The sequence below is a fragment of the Rhagoletis pomonella genome, unplaced genomic scaffold (assembly GCF_013731165.1).
Source record: "Rhagoletis pomonella isolate Grant_MI unplaced genomic scaffold, Rhpom_1.0 Rhpom_scaffold_00738, whole genome shotgun sequence".
Classification (NCBI taxonomy): domain Eukaryota; kingdom Metazoa; phylum Arthropoda; class Insecta; order Diptera; family Tephritidae; genus Rhagoletis; species Rhagoletis pomonella.
Genome location: NW_023459292.1, coordinates 10,580 through 20,969, shown reverse-complemented (window position 1 = coordinate 20,969; position 10,390 = coordinate 10,580). Strand labels below are relative to the sequence as shown.

The following is a 10,390-nucleotide window of genomic DNA, read 5'->3' as shown; positions in this document are numbered from 1 at the left end:
CAGCTACAGCCAGACAACTTCAATCACATTTCGTTAAAACACGAGCAGTGATCGGATAACAAGCAATAAGTTGGCGCAGAGGCACGAGTTGGTCCGCTACAGCAAGACAGAGGAACACTTTTGTAAGTACTCCAATTTACCACAAATAGACTACATGGTCCAACGATTTTTGCAGGGATGTCGTAGCTTTCAAAGCATTCTTCCATGCGAATTATCACACTCTCACTGAAGTATATGGTTGTATGTATGTATGTATGCACGTCGATGACGGCCTCTGCTCTCTTTTTAACCGCGGAGCTCTCATCCGGTTCTATGGTGTAATGGTTAGCACTCTGGACTTTGAATCCAGCGATCCGAGTTCAAATCTCGGTAGAACCTGACTAGGCCAAAATGTTTTTTTATACAAAATACCTACTTTTTTATACGCCAGCTGTACGCTTTAATACTGGAAATAAGTATAGAAAATAAAGGGTTTAAGTAAGTAAGTTGAACGTTTTTTTGAATCGTTTCTGCTTTTGCTATTTGTTGTAGTTTTTTTTTAATTTTTTTTTTGTCATCATACGTTTTGGACTTTCGTACATGAATGTTGCCAGGTATATTCGTATACCCGTAATATTTTTTTTTTTCATTAGGCAACGCTAAGAATTAATTTTAGACCGAGTTGCGAACTTTGATTGATGCGAAGGAATATTACTTTGATAAAAGAAATCCACTTTTGCGCTCCACTTCATACTCGTATATTTTATATTAATTTTCATTATTTATAGATGACAATAATGAAGCAATTTTTCCAGATGTCCTCCATCATAGACACTAATTCAGGATTTTTTTTTTGTTTAAAAAGATTTCCACGTGTACGCGCATTTTCTTTGCATAATTGAAAGTCATTAAATATGTAAAAAAAAAAATTGCAGTTTTCAATATCCTCAACGCATTGTAGAGCGTACGTGGGCAAATACTTATATGTTCATACACATTCTCATACATACAGATTTTCAATTTACTTGCCCTCGTCGGTTTATTTAACTTGTGAGTTGTAAAAACTTTTTCTCTTCATACCTACCCCAACTTACTACACACGCTCACCCATATCGCGCGTGATAAGCGCCCTTTGATTGCTATAAATACCACAAGATCCCCTCAAAATTTGCTTAACAAACGACGAAGACATTGACACATTTCATAGGAAGTTTTGAAAGAAATTTGATGCAAAGGGCGGCAGTAGTTTTTTTCTCCATTGCCAAGGGGGAATGAAACGAGCTGATAAATTACAAATGATGGCATAGCAACATACATATGTAGATATTTATTTCCTGATATTCATGGAATATTATTTTTGAAGTACAAAAGGCTGTAAACGCCTATTCAAGCGTTCCATGAAAAAAAGGTATCTAAATTTTCATTGCACCGAAGTATTTGAATTTCACGAGTTACCAGTTTTCTCAACAAAAAATCTAAATATATAAAACTGATATTCGTACGAGTCAAACTGAAATATCTGTAATATAATGTAAATGTTTTTCGTGTAACAGAAAGGGTCACCGCGACCTAGAAGATTTTTTGTATCCCTATGATGGTTCCTAACCCTGCCGGCCTAAGATGTTATTAGTTTCCCTTGTAAGGGACATCCACTGTGGAAGAACTGAAGTATTGCAGTCTTAGTCTGGCCAAATGCCAGACAGTCACACATAATGAACATCTGGCATCTTTTCGATTTTCCGAATTTTTGGATGTTACGTGTTTTGTCGGAAAATGAACTTCGCAAAATTTTAAAGACCGCCCGTCCCGGTCATTTTAAAATTAGACTCTACCCTGAATACTTTGTTTTATAACTTTTGTACTTTGCTTTTAATTAGAACCGCAAACTGAAAATTTTTGTCCCGTACCAACGATGGAATGCTCCTGTTAATGAATTGCCAATGGGGTCCCGTGGGTAAATGGAATTCAATTAACAGATCATGAATTTGAAAAAAGAAAAAATAAACAAACCAATTACAGCGCGTGGCATAAATTAAGCGCACATTTTAGTAGGTTGTATATTAGGGTGGTCCAAAAATGCATGTGAAGAAGTTAAGTCTGAATTTTAATGCTCTCACCGCCTAGGATTGTAATACTTGCACTTTATAATAAAATTGATTGGGCTACAAATCTGCATATTCAAGAAAATTCTGAAAAATCTGATTAAATAGTTGAAAGTTTGCATGAAAATTAGCTGAATTTTCGTGAGTTTTGCACAAAGTCTACGAATTATATTTTAATGTTTTTTGTTGTAGAATTAACCATATATTTATAAAACATTGGCGGAAAAATTGTAGAAAAAAAATGTTCCATATATTATTTGCTGTGCCAATACTTTTTGCCGGCAGTGTATGTATGTATGTTGTATGTTTAAATGAATTTCAATACGGAATTCACATTAGACTCATCCTCGTTATATGAGTTTCTTATTATTTTTTTTTATTTATAAGATAATTTATTTGCTTGTTTTGATTTTTGGTTTGCATTTTCCTTTTCTTGTTTTTCATTCTTCGAGCGCCTAAAAACATTGTCGTCTTTTATGACGTCTTTATTGTTTGTAACTAAATATTTACTTGTACCTTACTTGTACCTACTTGTGGTTGCTCATCGCTCATGGTCGCTGCTAAATAGCAAAATTATGTTAATGAATATTAAAAAAGTAATCGGAAAATGTGATCTGTCGCGACAAGCGACAAATAGCTATCGCAAAAAAAAACTTAATCATTGCTATTGCTCGTTTTTTTTTTGAATTGAAGAGCTGGGGAAAAAACTAGTGGAAATCCTAAACGATTTATCGGTATAGTTAAAGAAAATAATGGTCCAAACATTTGTATGTAGACCAAATAAGTCTATGGCTTAATATGCGACTATAATAATCAAGTCCTTTTGGCGGGAAACAGTGATTTTCTTACTCTTTTGTTTAAATTAATATAATGCTGCTTCCATGCCTTCTTAGATCTTGGAATCATCTGCAGAGCAAGTGAGCCCCTAGCTTTATGTGTAGGCAGGTACATAAAAAGTAAATCAAGTGTTTCGATTGGTAGTTGGCGGTAGATAGGGCACGTTATAAGTTCGAATAAGCGAAGTATGCCCTAAGGACAGCTGTTTGGGTGCTCTAGTAGAGCGAGTTAGTAGTCGGCGAATTTAATGTTCCCAAAGAAAAAACCGTGGTTTTTATATTTTATATGATTAATGATATTTATGAAGTATTCGAAAAAATGAACGCGTATCAAGGCTATGCTTTTATTGGTGATGATTTTGGTGGATGAGCTAATGTCGCCGCCTATTATAAAAGCCTTGATGAATATGAAATTTATAAAGTTTTATACCCCACGAGCCATTGAAGGCATATTGAAATGCAAAGTCAAATCATATGTAACAAGTTAAGTGACATTATATGTGACCTGGTCTACGAAAAGGGAGCTTACGTGCGAAAACTAGTTTTCTGCGAAAAAGCTGTTATAAGTAAGCAACTCGTTTCGTCAGCTTCTCATTATCTGGTTAATTGTTCTCCGCGCCGGACGTCCAGTAAGTGTTGTTGTTGGTCCAGTAAGTGTTGTTGTTGGCCCAGTAAGTGTTGTTGTTGGTCGGAATATTATTATAGTTCATCGTGTAAGTTGCTAGTGTAGAACATTTAAAAAAGTAACACTGAAGAAGTGACGTTTACTGTTTCTGTTGATTATCGTCTTCGCATTTCGCATGAAATGAAACATGAGTGTTGATGAGGAGTTCAGTGCCGTATACGGACAATATTTCCATGAAAAGGATGATGAAAACGATGATGAAAACTATGAAGAGAGCGATGATGATGAAGACGAAGTATGTCCATCCATCCTGGTCCATCTTCCTCAGGATCAACACGTAAAAATATCTCAAGGAAAACGACAACAAAGAAAAATACATAAACTACTCAGCATTATTATTTTTGGCCCATAATACGTTTTTCTAGTGTATAATCATGTCTTTATAGCTTATAATTCAATGTATTTTGTTCATTACCAATAAATTATATTTTGTCGTATTTTTACTCTTCTTTCTCTACATTTTTAGTACACTTCTAAGCAAGTTAGGATTTTCTGCTTTTCACCACGTGAAAAAGCATCTCATCTTCCATCCGAATCAACCAAAAAGTGAAAATTGATTTTTTGACACCTAAACCCCCTTTCCGTAGACCAGGTCACATATGTTGATATTAGTATAACTTCGCCTTGTGCAGCCGAGTGTTTCAAAAGGTAATCAATTATAAGCATTTATAAGTGCGTACGTTTCCACATACATACGTATATGCATATACATAAGTATTGTAAATATTTCACATTCCTATATTTGTACGTATATACATATACATATGTATATATTTTTATGAGGATACTTGTTTATTGTTGGTAGGTTGTTGACACTTCTTTTGCAGTTCACTGAGAATGATGATTTTTAAGTCATTGCTTGTGTAAAAAATGCTTTTGTATATGCATGAATATGCCCAGTAATATCATGATGCATAAATATATATATGTGCAGTACACACAATACAGTTTTTTCTAAATACTTTGAATATGTTCAATTTTATTCAAATGAATGGAAATGCATTACTAAACCATTTTCTCTAAAACAGTTGCCTTATTAAAGAGGCATCAAAAAATCTCTTTAGATCGCTTTCCTATTCTTATTGGGTGGCAACCCTAGTTACTGTTTTTTTTTTTTTAAATTTCAAAAGTTCAATTTATAAAAGCTTCCTGATACACATTTTGTACTTATAATTTTCCTTTATAGCTTCCGTTAGCTAAGTTACCAGATATCAGGTGGCAGCTCTACTAAATTTTTTTGATGTAGTTATTCTTAAAGATTTTTCATTTCGAATAATTTTTTAATAAATGGCATTGATTTGATAAGTGGCCACTCTGGTTTAAAAAATATCTTTTGTAAGCATATCGATGGCTGAGTGGAAGATCGACCTATCTCGGCAGTCAGTTCGAAAACGGTCTATCTCAGAAAACTTTTCAATAACGCCATACTTCAGAATTTGATTGAAGAACGCCCTATCTCAGAATTCGATTCAAAAACGCCTTACCTCAAACGAAAATACATTGAAAATGTGATGAGATAGGGCGTTTTTCGTTTGATAAGCTCTAATATATTTAATCTTAAAATTTATTTCACTTTAATATTTTAAAGTTTGCAACCCTATTTTTGTAGGCAAAGTATTCAAGTACAGATATATTTTCTGAACCTTACCGAATGTTTTTCCAATCAAATTTTTTTATTGATTTTGTTAGGCAGATGGCAACTCCATTTAAAATGCTGCTTTATTTAATTTTTTGTGTGACAAATTTCGTTAATTTCCTAATAATTAATTTTTGGATCAGTCTGAATCTTATTGAAAAAACCTACTTTCTCATAATTTCTTTATTTAATTAATTTTAATTTTCTAAAAATCACCTATATTTTTTCCACTTTCGCAGCTATCTACTAGCGCATTTCAAGGTCATTGAGCACCCTGTATTGTTTGCAGTAGAAAACTGAAAGTTGGTACTGATATTACAAATATGAAATGAAAAAAAAAAACCAAGGGGTGCCCCGTTTTCTAGGATAAATTTTTTTCCCCATACAAAAGTTAGACCACTTAACGTACATAATAAAGATGTCCATGGAAATTTCAAAATAAAAAAAGGGTTTAGGTTTTTGTTATTATGAATTTATATGAATCAGTTTTTACAATATGACAAATTTACGGGGATTTCAAGTCAAAGTATTGTAGAATTTTTGCGATGAAAAAAACAAAAATTCAAACCCTTCGTTGATGTCTCATTTCGTATGTTGAAAAAAAGAATAAAAGGGTGCTATGTTTAAAATTTAGATGTTGATATATGAAGGACCATCCTAATGTGCATACATATGGCATTATGTAAATTAAATTTTAGGCCTTAATTGAATAGGTCTCCAAATTTCCTTATTTTATTCAATTTAATTACATACATTATTATTTTTAATGGCAGCTCTATTTAATTTTTTTCATCAATTTACCCTTAGCAGCGGATACATATTAATTTATCAAACATGTAGATTTTAAAATATCTATATATTCTCTAACACAGCATTCTTCTCTTTTGACGTTGGCCTTTCGATGAAATCCGTCTTTTCGCTCTCCATGGAATTACATGCGAAAATAAAGTCTCGACAAAATTATCCAAATGACTAATATTACACTAATTCAGTTATAAAAACCAGTATCCAATTCACACACATATCGTCGTTCAAAACCTCGTATGTGAGGTTGTCGAAATTTTATAGAACAGGATAAAACTTGTCTTATTTCAAAACGGTTCTCTCTTGTATCCCTAAATACCTCTTCTTCTTTTATCTAAGTATCGATATTTTAGTATAAATGGATAAGGTGAGCAAATATCTTTTTTGGCACAACTGTCAGTTACGAGGTTGTGCAGAACCACGATACGCGATACGCGTACTCTAAACGACGATATGTAAATTCTCCTCTTCATGTCCTTACTGTATCCTAAGGCAAAATATATTCTCGGAATTGTGTGTGTCGCGGCGTATGAATAATGATTTTTGCCCATCTTCTTCTTAACTTTGTTACACATTTTTACTTCACAAATTTTATTTCTTGCCATTTCATTCATTTTCACTGCCTTACACAATTGATTTAACGCGGCTTTTTGTTTACTTACGCATATCATTCATAAATCAAAAAGGAATAAGGAAAAACATGTGCGAGAAATTAGAGATCAAAATAGAAGTAGAGAAAAGCCGGCGCTGAAGATGCGTAAATCCATATCTCCCCACATGCTCGATAAATATGTGCACACTTGGGATTTATGTACATATCTACAATGTAGTTGAGGAATAAAATGCTTATTCAATACCTCTTTGTATGCAGATACGTATGTAGATATTTACTTAGCAGTCTGTAGACTGACATGAGCATTTATTCCCAAAGCGACGATTTCCATGGTACGAAGCTAAGCCTTTTAATTCCCATAAACTTGTCTAATAAATGGTTTAGCTGATAGATTTATCGATAGTAGATAGTTAAAGGGTATGTCATTGACCTGCGTTCGATGACATTATAAAAGGTTATAAGCAAGGACGGAACATAACAGTTATTGATGAAAACTGTCATTGAAAAATTCACTATGAAGGAAATGTTCTACAACTAAGTGATACGTACCAAACGATTTCTTTTTTCCACCGAGAATCGACTTTGAAAATAAGTTTTTATTTGCAAATTTTATGCAAAATTAAAAAAAAAAACAATTATTTTTGGCTTTTATTTTATAAATCCAAAATAAGAACTATTTTCGATTTTTGCCTAAATAATCTGCAAATAACAGTTATTTTTTTATTTTTACATTAAATGCCTTAGAAAACAGTTATCGAAGACTTTTATTTATAAACGTCATCAATAAAAATCAGTTAGTCATTTTTATTTTAAAAGTCATCAATACAAATTAAAATATTTTCATTCGATCAAAAAATATTTTATAGCAATTCTAAGAAACAAAAAAATTTTTTTCCTTATGAAGTACTTGCACAACGTCGTTTAATGTACAAAACCGCGTATTAGGATAATGCAAAAGCTTGTATGTCCGGCTACCCAAAATTTACAGTCTTATTTCCGAACGGACTTCTAAGTGACATTTTTTGGCAAGGGTATATCTACCTTATATATCTAAACTAGATTTGCCTCACCCGCTCCGCTGACCATACATAGGAAATTTCTGCGTACTAGATGAGGTGTAATTTATTTCAATGCAACTCAACATACTTAACATCAGCCAAAACAATAAAAAAATTCGTTTTTTTAATGTATGAAACTAGAACTTTCTTAAAATTTTTCTTTGCGATACATTTTTAATTGACTTATTCTCTGAATTTTTTCAATTTGATTTTTTAAGCAGATGGCAACCCTCTTATACTTAGTCTAGAAATTAAGCCTTTTTCAAATCCATTTCGACTAACAGCCATAATGTAATGCTACACTTAACTTATTAAATAATTTTAATTGAATTTAGTTTTAAAACAGTTGGCAACCCTCTTAAAATACCTCAGAAAATTCTACATAATCAGACTAAAGCTTTCTAAACACACTTGCGTTTGACACTTTTACTTGTGTATAATTTAATTAAATTTGACTTTTAAAACAGATGGCATCCCAAAAATTATTTCAAATTATTTTTAAACTAAAACTAAACGTCTTTCATCTGAAACCCGTATTGTGGCATGTACATATTCCAATTACCTAATTCGGTGAATTCAAGTAAAATTTGATTTTTCAATTCAGTGGCAACCTTCTTACATGAAGTTTAGAAAAAAGGCCCTTCAAACCCAGTTCTATCACACATTTTTAATAAATCATTTATTGAGTTTGAGCTTATATGGGAAAATTACTGTATGTACATAGCTTGCGAATAATTAATTTTAATTTCGAGTTTTGAAACAGTCGGCAATCCTATTTTTTTTTGTTATTATTTATTTTGAATATTTTCAAGCTACAACCATTTTCTTCGTCTGACACCCATATTTTAATACAAATTTCACATAAATCATTCCCTTAATTCAATTTCAATTTAATTTTTTTATTTAGGTGGCAACCGTCCTCCATGAGTATGGCATTGTATTTATATATCTCCATACCAAGTTCTAGTACTCTACCACAAATACTTGCTGAGGTATACAGTATGAATAAATCCATTTAAGAGCTATCCTATGTTTTAAGTTGGGCTAAATTACACCAGTGTGTAAAATTTCATTATGATCGGTTGAGTAGTTAAAGATCGAAAGGTTAACAAACAAACAAACTCACTCCCGCATTTGTAATATCAGTATATTTAAAGTATAGAGAGCTTTTTGTATAAAATTTATACTGAAATGCTTTAATGTTTCGTAGTTGCAAATATAGACCCTATTTGTTTGAAAATCAAACCCAAATGTTTTAATTGTAGGTTTCACATATAGAAAATTTTTCTTTAAAACATAAATTGAACTAGAAAATTTCTGAGTGTAAAATTTAAACCGAACTGTTTAAATTCTAAACCCAACATATGTATGTGCTCTCTTTTTTTAAACAAAACCAAAATTTTTAACCGTATAAGGATATAAATATTTTGGTATGGATAGAAACGACTTTATTCCTGCCGCTTTCGGTGAGCAGTTGCGAGTTTTTGCATTTTTAACGACGATATTGAAAACTTCAGAACCCCGGCTGCACGGGTGTCCTTATTTCACATTTTTATTATTTTATTTATTTTTTGGTGACAGCGAGACAGTGCCAGAAAAAGAAATAAATGTTTTTTTAATGCAGTTTTCTTAAAGAATTAATTCCTTTTTAATTGTTATAGTATAAAGGCATCTATCCAAAAATCCGTGATATTAATGGTATTTTTCGATTTTTTTATCTATAATAATCGATATATTTATTGATATTTTACTGGCCATCGCCATATGTAGGTATCACTATCGATGTTGGTACCTGCACCAAATGGTTTCTTTAATATCGATATCAATTATTCAATTCCTCTACATTCACTCCCACTCCCCAACAAACTCGTCTAATTCGCTCTCTAAAAGCATAAACAGATGACAGCGTTGATCCGGATCAACTCGGGAATTAACTGCAGTTGATCCGGATTGAGTCCGAGTTAGTCCGGATCAACGCTGCCGTCTGTTTAAGCTTTAACACGATACAATATATGTCACATACACATTTAGATACACGGTGGAGAGAATACAGAGGTGGCGCCGATGACGATACCGCTACTCGGCTCTCAGTGATTTTGACAGAATCAGCTGTTTCGGTGACGTCATAGTAGAGAAGACAGCAGTAGTGATGTGCTCAGTCAATACTTTCAAGTATTGATCGATACTCGGTAACGATTTAAAATGTATCCAATACTCTCGATACTCGGTACCAAAACATTTAGATTTCAAATAAAAGCGCACACAGGCCAAAGATATGGAAAAAAACGGCTCAGGGGAGACTCGCCAATAGAGCCGATAGAGCTTTTAATACTGATTCAAATGAAAGATGTATATATGTCGGTTCCAGGCCATAACGCAGAGAAACTCTCACTTGTTTGAAGCATTTTTGTTCCAGCTGAATCGGACGATATCATTTTTGGAGGCCAAGGGGCAGATTCTATAACCAGTTAGCGACAATTTTCGAATCGGTATCGGGCTTGTTGACCTATGATATGAAATATTGTTACACCAACAAGTACGATATCGATCCGAAACTTCTCGCTAACTGGTTAGATCTCCCCCCTGAAAAGCTTCTTCATCCGTCAAAACATTTTTCTTGAACCTTGGATCGACTAAGGTTAAAACTGATAAAATAATATTTTTCTGTGGCGACAAG

The 10,390-nt window shown here is 32.8% G+C and overlaps 1 non-coding gene across 1 annotated transcript; it reads left to right on the top strand.

Moving 5' to 3' along the window:
* The first annotated feature begins 306 nt into the window (after window positions 1-306).
* On the top strand, window positions 307-378 carry Trnaq-uug. The gene has a single exon. It is a non-coding gene; the product is annotated as a tRNA-Gln (tRNA).
* The last annotated feature ends 10,012 nt before the right edge of the window (window positions 379-10,390 follow it).